The sequence below is a fragment of the Pogona vitticeps genome, chromosome 1 (assembly GCF_051106095.1).
Source record: "Pogona vitticeps strain Pit_001003342236 chromosome 1, PviZW2.1, whole genome shotgun sequence".
NCBI classification, from domain to species: Eukaryota; Metazoa; Chordata; class Lepidosauria; order Squamata; family Agamidae; genus Pogona; species Pogona vitticeps.
The window spans coordinates 147,392,278-147,404,657 of record NC_135783.1 but is presented as its reverse complement, the minus strand read 5'-3'; the positions used below and the strand labels follow the sequence as shown (position 1 = coordinate 147,404,657).

Genomic DNA, 12,380 nt, shown 5'->3' with positions numbered 1-12,380 from the left:
CTTAGACGGCAGCCGCGCGCTCCAAGGTCAAAGAGTGGAGGTTGATCGACGCATGGCGTAGGAGGAGGCGGGATCGACGGGGGTGCGGGTAAGCCTGCGGCGCAGGCGCAGTAGAGCTTACTTTCTGCAAAAACGTAGCGAAGAATGATGGGAAGGTTTCGGGCGCGCGCATTTTGCGAGCGTCTTATGAAACAGGCGTGCAAGACCGTCGTCCCTGGGAACCACGTGCGTCATTAAACGTACTAGTACTTAGCAAGCATGCGTAGGCTACGCTAGCCTGTAACCTCACTGATGTGAGGTTAGGAGTGTAAGAAGTGATCAGATCTTTGGCCAGTCCCAATCTGTCGTTGTCTGAGGTGTAATCGTACAGCAAATGACAGTGAAACAGTGAGACTAAACATCATCATCATCATCATCATCATCATCATAATTTATTGTCATTGTAAGTATATACACATACAACGAAATTCACAGACACCCAGAGACCAGACACATGCACACACGTAAAATTCCCCAAACACTCCCCACCCACTAAAAGTCCCCCATTAAAAATACAAACATCTACACCGCAGGCCAAGTAACACAGTCCAACTAATTATTCACTACTGGTGGTCTTTAAGCTCATTATTAATTGCAATTATAGCTCTGGGATAAAAACTACTGAGAAAACGTGTGGTCCGAGTCTTAATTGTTCTATATCTTCTGCCAGACGGTAACAGTTCAAAAAAGTTATAAGCAGGATGGGAAGAGTCTCTCAGGATGCTATGTGATTTCCTTAGACAGCGGGATGTGAAGATGTCATCCAGGGTTGGTAGCTGGAGCCCAATGATATTCTGGGCAATTTTAATGGTTCTCTGTAGAGCTTTTTGTCCGCATGCAATCCAAACTACAAGATAGACTGCCTGTTGTGGATTAAGAATTGGGGGGGGGGGGGTTTGCAAGTCCCTTGCGCGCCAGCCTAACCCCCAGTGATGTTGACAAGCGTTCAGGTCCGAGTCTTTGGTACCAAGTCCTAAGCCTCAAGTTTGAGTCCCTATTAAACACAAGCTTTTTGTCTCCGCAAAGAAAAGGCAGTGATGTTGGTAAGACTGGGCCAGAGTCCTGAGTCTGGTCCCAAGTCCATATGAAAAACAAACTCCCCCCACCTCCTCAAGAAAAAGGGGAGATGTGAGTGGGTTGGTTCTGAGTCGTGAGTCTGAGTCGTTGAAGAAAACTTGAGTCGAGTCACTGGAGTGACTTATATTCCACTTGGCAAAGAGTCCCACAACTCGAGTCCCCATCAGGTAAGTGGGGCAAGAAACAGTGGCTGCCTTCGAGATAAAGTAGTAGATGGAGGGAGCCAATAGACTCCCACTGGGTAGAGTGGCTTTACCTCCCCTGGGAGAATACTAGAATGCTTCTCACTCTTTATTCTCAGGAGTCACAAAGAAGGCTTGAGGTTCGCTTCCCTCTCTTCACTGTCCTTGACTCATGAGTGGGATTCAAACAGTTGTGCTGGGAAGCAAACACCCTTCCCTAACTGTATCTTCCAGGATCGGAATGAAGTTGCTGGCCAAGCCAGTCAAGGAAAATATTTTTGATTTCTCACATTCAAAAGGCTACTTGAACTTTTCAATTCTGCAGGCAACTACTGGTGCTTTTGCCGAGATCTTGGGTGCACAAACTGTAGCATTTGGTGGTTGTTATTAAGTGCTCACATTGTCGGTTATATAACTGAGTAAGAGAGTTGTTTCCCTGCAGTTGTGTTTGCAAGTTCAGTAGATATCTAAATAAACAAACAGCCCCACAAAACTTTAAAATGTTACAGCTGCCCTGAGGCTCGTCCATCCCTTCTTCCTCATGATTGTGCAGCCAGATTGGGTCACTGAGTGGTTTAGCAACTGCACCTGTAGCACAGCTGCCTGTGGAAGGGAGATAAAGGGTTACAACCAGCAAAGCACTAGCACAGCATGGAAGAGAGAAGGTGGTCTCTGCGTCTTTTGAAATGGAAGTGCACTGCAAATGGTGCTGTTGTGGAGCTGGAGGGGATGCCAGGGGGATGTGAACTGAACTGGCCCATGGGCTTTGCCATCTCCTTGAAGTCTCTTGTGGGCAGAAGAACTAGAGACCAAATTGCTAACATGCGCCGGATTATGGAGAAAGCCAGAGAGTTCCAGAAAAACATCTTCTTCTGCTTCATTGATTATGCAAAAGCCTTTGACTGTGTGGACCACAGCAAACTATGGCAAGTTCTTAAAGAAATGGGAGTGCCTGACCACCTTCTCTATCTCCTGAGAAACCTATATGTGGGACAGGAAGCAAGAGTTAGAACAAGATATGGAAACACTGATTGGTTCAAAATTGGGAAAGGAGTACGACAAGGCTGTATATTGTCTCCCTCCTTATTTAACCTATGTGCAGAATCCATCATGTAAAAGGCCAGACTGGAGGAATTGCAAGCCGGAATTAAGATTGCCGGAAGAAATATCAACAGCCTTCAATATGCAGATGATACCACTCTGATGGCAGAAAGTTAGGATGAATTAAAGAACCTCTTAATGAGGGTGAAAGAGGAGAGCGCAAAAAAATGATCTGAAGCTCAACATCAAAAAAATTAAGATCATGGCCACTGGTCCCATCACCTCCTGGGAAATAGAAAGGGAAGATATGGAGCCAGTGACAGAGTTTACTTTCTTGGGCTCCATGATAACTGCAGATGGTGACAACAGCCATGAAATTAAAAGACTCCTGCTTCTTGGGAGGAAAGCGATGACAAACCTCGACAGCATCTTAAAAAGCAGAGGCATCACCTTGCCAACAAAAGTCCGAATAGTCAAACTATGGTTTTCCAGTAGCGATGTATGGAAGTGAGAGCTGGACCATAAAGAAAGCTGACCACCGAAGAACTGATGCTTTTGAATTGTGGTGCTGGAGGAGGCTCTTGAGAGTCCCCTGGACTGCAAGGAGGACAAGCCTATCCATTCTAAAGGAAATCAAGCCTGAGTGCTCCCTGGAAGGACAGATCCTGGAGCTGAGGCTGCAATACTTTGGCCATCTCATGAGAAGAGAAGACTCCCTGGAAAAGACTCTGATGTTGGGAAAGTGTGAAGGCAAGAGGAGAAGGGGACGACATAGGATGAGATGGTTGGACAGTGTCATCGAAGCTACCAGAATGAATTGACCCAACTCTGGGAGGCGGTGGAAGATAGGAGGGCCTGGTGTGTTCTGGTCCATGGGGGTCATGAAGAGTCGGACACGACTAAACAACAACAACAATATTTCATAGGGGTTTCATAACCTCTTAACATTCTCCAATCAGGAAAGAGGGCACAAAGAGGGACAGTATAAAGGCAAGACCTTGAGTCCTTCAGAGTTGTGTCAGATGAACTAGAGCCCCTGTGATCCCTCAGATGCACAGCCTAGAATTGTTGCTCAAAATACAACTGTGCACAGCTCTAGTCTTCTTCTTCTTCTTCTTCTTCTTCTTCTTCTTCTTCTTCTTCTTCTTCTACTACTACTACTACTACTACTACTACTACTACTACTACTACTACTTATTATTATTATTATTATTATTATTATTATTATTATTATTATTATTATTATTATTATATAGATTAGGTGTAGGAATAGGGGACAGGGAACATGGAATTGAACAGGGGTTGTAAATCAACATGAACATGTTCTAGTCTTTATCCTTGCTACTGGCCATGAGCTAGAAGGGAGGGGGGAGGGAGCAAAGTGGGGCCATCCCACAGAGGGAGTGTGGGTAATCTTATATATAAATCAGAGAGCTCTGAAATTCAGAGGGAGCTCCACCTCTCTACTGAGTATCCTGTCCCTCTCTTTTGTTTGTGACACTTGCTTTGTTGCTGTTGATCTGTTCAGTTAATGCAGTATACACAGGACTCTAATTTCAAGCAAAGAAGGTTTGTAAAGAAACATGTTTCTTCTTTCTCCTACAAATGTCTCAGATCAAGTTTATTGAGACTTTAAATGCCAGTTAATGTGAAAGGGGTAGACTCTGAGAAACTTGTAGTTATTCTTCTCTATGTATCTTTGTACTTCTACTGTGTAGCAGAAAGGAACTTTATCAGAAAACTGAAACTCTACGACTTCCAACAACCATAGTGGCAAGAGCTATTGCAGAATAATTCACTCCATCCACTCAAAACAGACCTTAGCATTCTTTGAGTATGGAGCCTGCTGTGTCCTGAGTGAGCCATTTGTGTGGCCCTATAAGAACAGAATTTTGGTTTTTATTTGGAATGGTATTGCAAACCTTTCTTTGAGTTTCCTCCTAATACCTCTTTCTTGTAAACAGACATTGTTAGTTTGGCTGACTAAAGATCCACAGTCAGAGAATGAATATGAGGTTAGAGCTGAACATGTGGCTTTCCAGATGTTGTAGAATGGCATTTCCCATCATTCTTCAACATTGGAGACGGGTGAGGTGAAGAGAGTTGAAGTCAAATAATACACCATATGTTCCCCTCCCATGATACATACATATATAAAAAAGATTACCGTAAGGAACAACAGCTGGTCAACTTATATATTCATTACAAGTAAGTAATATGCTTTGTTCATTTGCCTGTGCACATAATGTGTTACTTACCTGTGGCCTAAAAATATGTACGGTTATTCTAAAGTTCCCTTTCCTATAATTCTGGAGGCTGTTTTCCTTGCCACCAGTTGGGTTATTTAGAAATTTTACATCGGTGCTATTTCATAACCATTCATTGTCTATCATGGAAAAACATCATTAACAAACAGCATAAATCATTTGTTGGGCATTAGTTTAACAGAATGTTGAGAATTCGGTGGCTTGGTCCTTTTTATGGAATGGTTTTGTTGGTGTGTGTTTTTTAGTGTGCATAGGGGACAAAAGAGGGTTGAGCTAAGTGACCCCAATTTTTATTATAAGGGGAATAAATTTGCAATCATTATCCATTTCTCTCTGATTCCAAGGATGATTCCCATCCATTCCTCACAGAGATGATTTGAAAAATGTTCAGAAATTGCATCTAGTTCAAAATGGGGGAGGTACAAAATCTAATTCATTTTCAGCCAGAATAATTATTCCTTTAATACTTTTCTAGTGTGCGTGACTATTAGTTGACTTCAGAGTACAGTTGAAGATGCCAGTACTTGAACCTTAATGCACTTGTAAAGAATGTGTGGTTGCCACAGTGATAGGGTTGACATTTTGCCAGGTTTTATCTGGAATCAAGCAGTGTCACTCACTACTCATATGGACCTTTAGTTGGACTGGATTCCCAACTTTCCCATATTCAAAAATCTCTTGGCTTTGTTATAACTCAGGCATGAAGCAAAAGATGCAGTTATTATTTTGCCTTGTTGTCAATTCCTTGAGTGTGTTTACCCAATTAGTAACTAAGCACGGCTGTGGTTGACATTTTTCTATCCTTCCAGCTCCATAGCTAAAATATATAGTCTAGGAGGGGGGAAACGTAGCTTGTTTTCGCAAATAAGGCACAAAAAGCAGCAGGAAAAAAAGGTGTGAGGATGCAACAAAACCAATTTCCATGCACAGCAGGGTAAAACCAATATCAATATAAAATCAGTAGTATTTAAGATACCATGGATTCTGTGGTTGTTGTCACAGCAGATTTGATGTGGCAACATTGTGAACATTTACAGGGATTTTGGGGAAAATTCAAGTGCCATTTCTGTCTTCTATGGGCTTCTATGAGGAGCTGTCTTCTAGGAGCTAAACTATGAGGAAAATCAGAACTGGGAAGTTGGAAGAGGAGAAAATGGATGGAAGATTATTGATGTCAATGCTTGTTTTCAATATTTGATTTCTGAAAAGTAACATCAGACAATAATCAAGAAATTAGGCCTTTAAAAAACCTGTCTCTGCATTTATTTCTTTTGGGACAATGCTATGGTGTTTGAACTTCTTGCCTTGATGTCTTTACCTCCCATGCTTTAAACTACTTTTACACTTAAATAAATGTGCAAATCGAAAAGGTCTATATTGGCATTTATTGGGAATCTGTTTCCCTACTGGAACGTTAATAGTGGGAGGCGGATCAGTAATATAAAGGTTAGAGTGTAGAAAGGAATTAACATTTTTTTAACCAAGGATGTGGAATTAAAAACACAGTGGTGTCTTGTTAACGGATGGGAAAACAGACCTTCCCCAGTAGTTTGCCATTTCTTTTAAGCATATAGATTTTCCTAACAGAGGAATGCACTTCAGACTTTTCTGAGATTAGTCTGTTGCAGCAAATTAAAAAGAAGCTGTCACTTCTTAAAAACTAACAAATTTTTATGAGGCATGAATTGCATCTCACTTTATCAGAGGCATAGAGTATTACCTCGTTTACCAGATTATTATAAACAGACTTGAGTGGGAGAGGATAATCAGTGGATTAAAAAGAAACTGAAATGGAGAAAATGTTAATTTGGATCGTTACCTTAACTGTGATAATTAGCTGGCTGGAAACCTCAGTGGTTTAGATATATCTGGCTGTGGAGCCAGAGGTTGGGAGTTCAATTCCGTACTGTACCTCTTATAAGTAGAGCCAGCTTATGTAGTCATAGGCAAGTGGGACAGTCCCAGGATGTCACCCCCCAGAAGAAGAGAATAGTAAACTACTTCTGAGTATTCTCTACCTGGAAAACTCTGAAAAAGGGTCACCATAAGTGAGAATTGAATTGATGGCACATGATGATTATGATGATTAGTTAGGCTGTAGCACAGATGTACAGCTTGGATGCATCACTTGTTTTCTGATTAAAAGCGAACTATGACGTGGTGGCGCTGTGGGCTAAACCGCAGAAGCCTTTGTGTGCTGCAGGGTCAGAAGACCAGCAGTCGTAAGATCGAATCCACCCGACGGAATGAGCTCCCGTTGCATTGTCCCAGCTCCTCACCAACCTAGCAGTTAGAAAGCATGTAAATGCGAGTAGATAAATAGGTACCACCTCGGTGGGAAGGTAAAACGGCGTTCCCTAGTCACGCTGGCCACGTGACAATGGAAAACTGTCTTTGGACAGGCGCTGGCTCTATGGCTTGAAAAGCGTGATGAGCACCGCCCCCTAAAGTCGGACACAACAGGACTGAAAATGTCAAGGGGAACCTTTACCTTATGACAAATATAAACATGAATATATTCTACTTAAAATACTGAGTCTTAATTTCTTAGTTCCTATTGTTTGCCCTCAATTCCATATTTTTTTTCCTCTAGATCAGATGACAGTGACTGGAATCCTGTTGTTTAGTGTAGTAAGTTACTAACCAAAGTAGGCTCATTCAATCAGTGGGCAATGGGTGAGGAAACTCCTCCATAAATTTCATTGGTTCAGTGGGCCTAGTGGCAACCTATACTGAGCAACAGGATTTCAGCCAATCAGCTGTTCTGACACTTGAAGATTTCCTATAGGTTTCTCATAGATCTGCAGTCTTTCTGCCATCATGGAAAAATGATACCAAAAATGGCAGTGATCCAGCATGACCACCACCAGAAGTCCTATACAAGAAGTGATATAATTCAAACTAAATACTGTACAAGAAAGGTATATGGCTGGTTTACATGAGACCCTCCTCCCTGTTTATGAACAATAAACTTGCAAGGTAGGCTGAGAGGTAGTGACAGGCCCAAGGTCACCCAATAAGTTTTGTAATTGAGCAGGGGTTTGAACTCAGACCTCCTTATTCCAAGTTGTCTTCTAACCATTGTATTATACTGTTATATCAGTGAGAGTCAGAGACTGGTCCCCTTGTATCAGTGTGCTAACTGTAGAAATGGTGGGTAAAAAACCAATACAATCAATTAATGTGCTTAATGGCATAATGTCTACATTTTGCATATTGTACTTAATTTCTATAGTATACAAATTAGGATTTGGGGAATTGAAATATAGAAAATCTGCCCAAAAAAGACCTGCAGCTGGACTGCAGCTTATTATATGTAGCTAGTTACTTCAAGCCGTGGGCAGCAAACTACTTTAAGTAGCTGTTATCACTCATGATGGGGAAATAAGTGGAGAAATCGTGCAGTCTGCCGCTGTTCACCAACATCTGTTGCCTAAGGCAGTTGCCTGGGTCTACCGATGACAGTAGACTGGTGCTTCCTGTAGGGCAGCGGTTCCCAACCTTGGGTCCCCAAATGTTCTTGGACTGAAACTCCCAGAAACCTTCACCACTAGCTGTGCTGGCTAGGATTTCTGGGAGTTGCAGTCCAAGAACATCTGGGGACCCAAGGCTGAGAGCCACTGCTATAGAGAGAAGGTCCATGGTATGAACGGCGGTGCGCATAAATACCGTTGATTCTACACAATGCAGTTTGTGCAGTGCAGGATTCAGTTCTGAGATATGGAGAATGTGGAACGAAATCCTCTTGTACCAGAAAGGGGCAGCAACGAGCTATTTAGTGTTTTCTTCTCATCATCTCCCCGCTCTTGGGAATAATGAGCAAGACAAGAAAGACAGCTCAATTCAAACTGCTGACAAATGGCATGCACACATCGGCAGAGTGTGATTAAAGCAAAAGCATGCTCAGGGGGAAAGCTACCCCAAAGCTTTGTTTATAACAAGTCCCCTTTGTTGTCATCCCATTTGCAGAGTCAATGCAAGGAAGAATGGATGTCAAGTCTTTCAGAGAAGGAGGTTTTAATTCTTGGCTCATTCCCAGTAGCAAGAAAGATTGCAATCAAGGGGCAGCAGGAGGATTTCCATTTGCTCACAGGAGAGGCTTCAAACAACAGTTAATAACAACAACAAAAGCTCAAGGGAAATTGGTTGGTGGTTTTTCTCCCCTTTCCTCCCATCATTGTGCTAAAGTGGGGCTGATCCCCAAATGCCCTCATAATTGCTTCGCTTCACATTCCGGTTCAATTCCGTGCAGGATAAAATCGACAGAAGTGCATAATGTAGATGAAGCCTGAGCTATACCAGGCCTAGCTAAAGCTGTAACTCGGAGGGAGCAACTGCCCCAGGGCATCAGCATTTAGAGGCCAATGAAATCTGGAGATGATAAGTGTTAGGAAAATAAAGAGGAACACCTCCTGGCCTTTCTTACTTTTCATTTTGTGAAAATATAATTTTGGGGTGTGTGTGTGTGTGCCTTCCTATTCTCCCTCTCCTTTTTTTGTGGTGGGTTGTCACAGGAGAGTGGATGGGAGATGGTGTCACTTGTCCTGGGTGCCCAAATGGCCACTTATGGCTCTTGACTAGGTCCCTTAAATCAGTTCAGATACTTGCTAAATTGAAGGCGTTTTCTCTCACAGGGCCAGAACGGGGCCTTGCCAAACCTTTGTGGAAGTTTTAGGCAGAGGGAGCTTTTTAAAACGGTAGCATATTGGCATATCTAAACTCCTCTGTCTCTGCAAATGGTGTCTTTAGGTAACCAGCAGAGGTGGTGAGGGAGGCAACAGCAACAAGAGCCATCGGGACTGGGAGAGGAGTGGGGAGGAAGGAGGTGGGGGGGAGGGAGGGACAGGCGCAGGGATTCTGAGAGGAAGGGGAGGGCCGGTGGTCCAGTGCTTAGAGGAGCAAAGAGCTTTCTTTGGGCAAAAAAAAAAAAAAAAAAAAGGATCAGAGGCACAGATCCTCATGGATCCACATGATTTTTATGTAGGATCATCTCCCAAACAGTCATAGGAACCATCTCTGCTCACAGATTGGACAGTGGTTTGGGGATGATCCTATGTTAAAACCATGTGGATCCAGGAGGATCCATGTGTGGATCAGTGTTTTGCTGGAATATTTTTAAAGGGACGAGCAGGTTTTCTTTATCTCTCCCTCCCTCACCCCACTACAGCATCTGGGGTGAGTGCTCAGCATGAGGGCAAGGTGGGCAAACCTCAAATGGAATACCTGTAACTTTAAAAGCCAGAGTAGCCCCCTCAACTGAGATACTGTACAACACAGCTTTAAAACATATTAAAAGTTTTCCCACACCGACCCAAATACCATGTGATTTCTAAATTGATTCCATGTAGAACTGAGCTTATTGCAAGACAAATGTTAATGTAGATTAGGCCGTATGTTAAGTTTTGTTCCTCCGCAGGAGAGGGCAAAGGGGCCAGGCAAGGAATTCAGTTGAATGACTGACAGGTTTCCCATCTAATCCTAGCACAAGTTTTCCAAGGGCTCTGTTTTGCTTAGGGTTATGACACAAATGCAATGGTAAGGCAACCTTTATTTAAGCACTAGCATATCTTATTATTTTTTTAAAAGGTTGAATTTGTTTTGAGGCATCATAAATCCATAGTCTCCACATGTATCCTTCTGAAACTTTGCAGGTTTTTAGCCAGGGGATGTATCTTCAATGTCTGCCATTTTCACACAAAGTGTTCCAGCAACGCAGCAGGACAAGGAAGGGAAGCGAATCAACTGCACTGTATCCAGGCAGAGCAGGTAAATTAACCTAAAATTCTCCCTATAAACTATAGCCTGGACTAGAGTGTACTGTCAGTTTGTATTCTCCACAAATTTCTCTTGTCATGTGCTGTGAGCATCCATCCTCTGGGGCAAAGCAGGAACTTCTTCTTTCTTTATCCACAGGGTAAGACCAGTTGTCTCCTAGCATTACAATTTGAACAACAGCCTTATATACACAGCTAAGTGTTTGATTCACTGCAACCCATATATAATCTTAGCTCTGTGCTTTAGGTGGCCTCTCATCTGGGTCTGGAGCGCTGATTTTGGGTGGCGGGAACAAAATTATTTTATTTTGGCTTACAATGCTGAGAATCGGCAGCCAGCAAGGTTTGGTCAACCCCCCAAACCTTTAATGTTGGAGATGGTTACTTAAAAAAAAAATCATCACAATTGCTATTGAGATAAAATAGGGATGAAGATATTTTTGAAAGCACTATTAGGCCATTTGTCCATTTTCCTATTCATTCTGAAACAAATTTCACAGAATTTTAGAACAAATAACAGAACAATTGCAACAGATGTTGGTAGCAGTGGCAAATTTATGAGAGTGTGGCAACAGCTAACAACAAGCAGATTTTTCCTGTTCTAATCAGACCTCCAATACTGTTTTGCTTAGCATTTCCACTAGAAGAAAACATGAGATTTATTATAGTACATTTATTTTAGAACATTTATAGTACCAGTGATTAAGTTGTTTACAGGGCGATGAAGCTGTTCTCAGAAATGGTGTACTTGTAGACCTCCTTAGAAACCGGCCTGAGAAATGCACCTAATTTCCAAACCTAATTTACTTACATTTTCCTACAGAACAAGACGTACCATATTTTCCCGTTTATAAGATGACCCAATGCAAAAGACGACACCCCCCTTTTCTAACCCCCAAATTTGAAAATTTGCACAATCGCACCCGTTTGATCCTGAAGCCCTTTCACAGCTGCTTTACCCCGTGGCTTTGCAAAAGGCAGGGAAAGTGGCTGCCTTCCATGTATAAAATGAGCCTCAATTTTTAAAGTAAATTATTTAAGTAAAAAAGTGTCATTTTTTATACATGTAAAATACTGAATTTGGCAATGTATCTAGTGAGGTCTCATCTTAAATGTTCCGGGTCCTGGTATTCTTTTTCTCTTTATTTGATTTATTTTGTATTTTTCCCATCTTGCAGAATCATTTAATTAATTAATCCTTATAAATATTCTTGAACTTGTTATCCTTTATGTTGTAAGCCGCCTAGAGTGGTCGAAATGACTAGATAGGCGAGGTATAAATAAATAAATAAATAAATAAATAAATAAATAAATAAATAAATAAATAAATAAATAAATAAATAAATATCTGCTTGTTGTTTGTTTATTTATTTATTTATTTATTTATAGATACTACCATCGTAACGGTGACTTTCTTTGCACCCTATACTTCGTTCACTTTCTTCCTGCCTGTGTTGGCCCCCTCTCGCTGGGCACTGTGAAGCAATGCACCACATATGGGGTTGGGGTGGGGTTCGTGGCCAAGATGTTTCTTTAGCACAGGGATAGCTAAGTTAGTCTGCTATCCCTCGTTGACAAATATTTTAGGATTTGCTCCACAACTGGCATGGGTGAATATGAAGTATTTCTCAGTGGTCACCCGATGCAAGGGTCAATGCGAATCAGTCCAGCCCTTTTTGCTCCCAATTTGGATTCCCACAATGCCTCACCCAATGGCTGCTGCTGGGGTCTTCTATTTCTTAAAAGTCGACATGATTTCAATCATGTTTTCTATGTGAGATCATAGCACCTCAGGGGGCTTCACTCTGGGTGGTGTTAGGGTGATGTATTAAGCTGAGGCATAAATATTTTAGGACAGTGCAAATACCCATCCCTGCAGCCTTTCTCCCTAGTCATCCTGGAATATTCTTTTTCTAAAAATTAAGCAATCTACCACGTTTACTGTTGGATTATCTTATCATTGTATTGATATACCCATTTAGTGACAATTTGAGGGAGGT

At 42.0% G+C, this 12,380-nt stretch overlaps 1 long non-coding RNA gene across 1 annotated transcript; it reads left to right on the top strand.

The window, feature by feature from the left end:
- The first annotated feature begins 8,599 nt into the window (after positions 1-8,599).
- On the top strand, positions 8,600-11,727 carry LOC144589158 (uncharacterized). The gene is made up of 2 exons (XR_013545088.1): positions 8,600-10,372; positions 11,204-11,727. It is a non-coding gene; the product is annotated as an uncharacterized LOC144589158 (long non-coding RNA).
- The last annotated feature ends 653 nt before the right edge of the window (positions 11,728-12,380 follow it).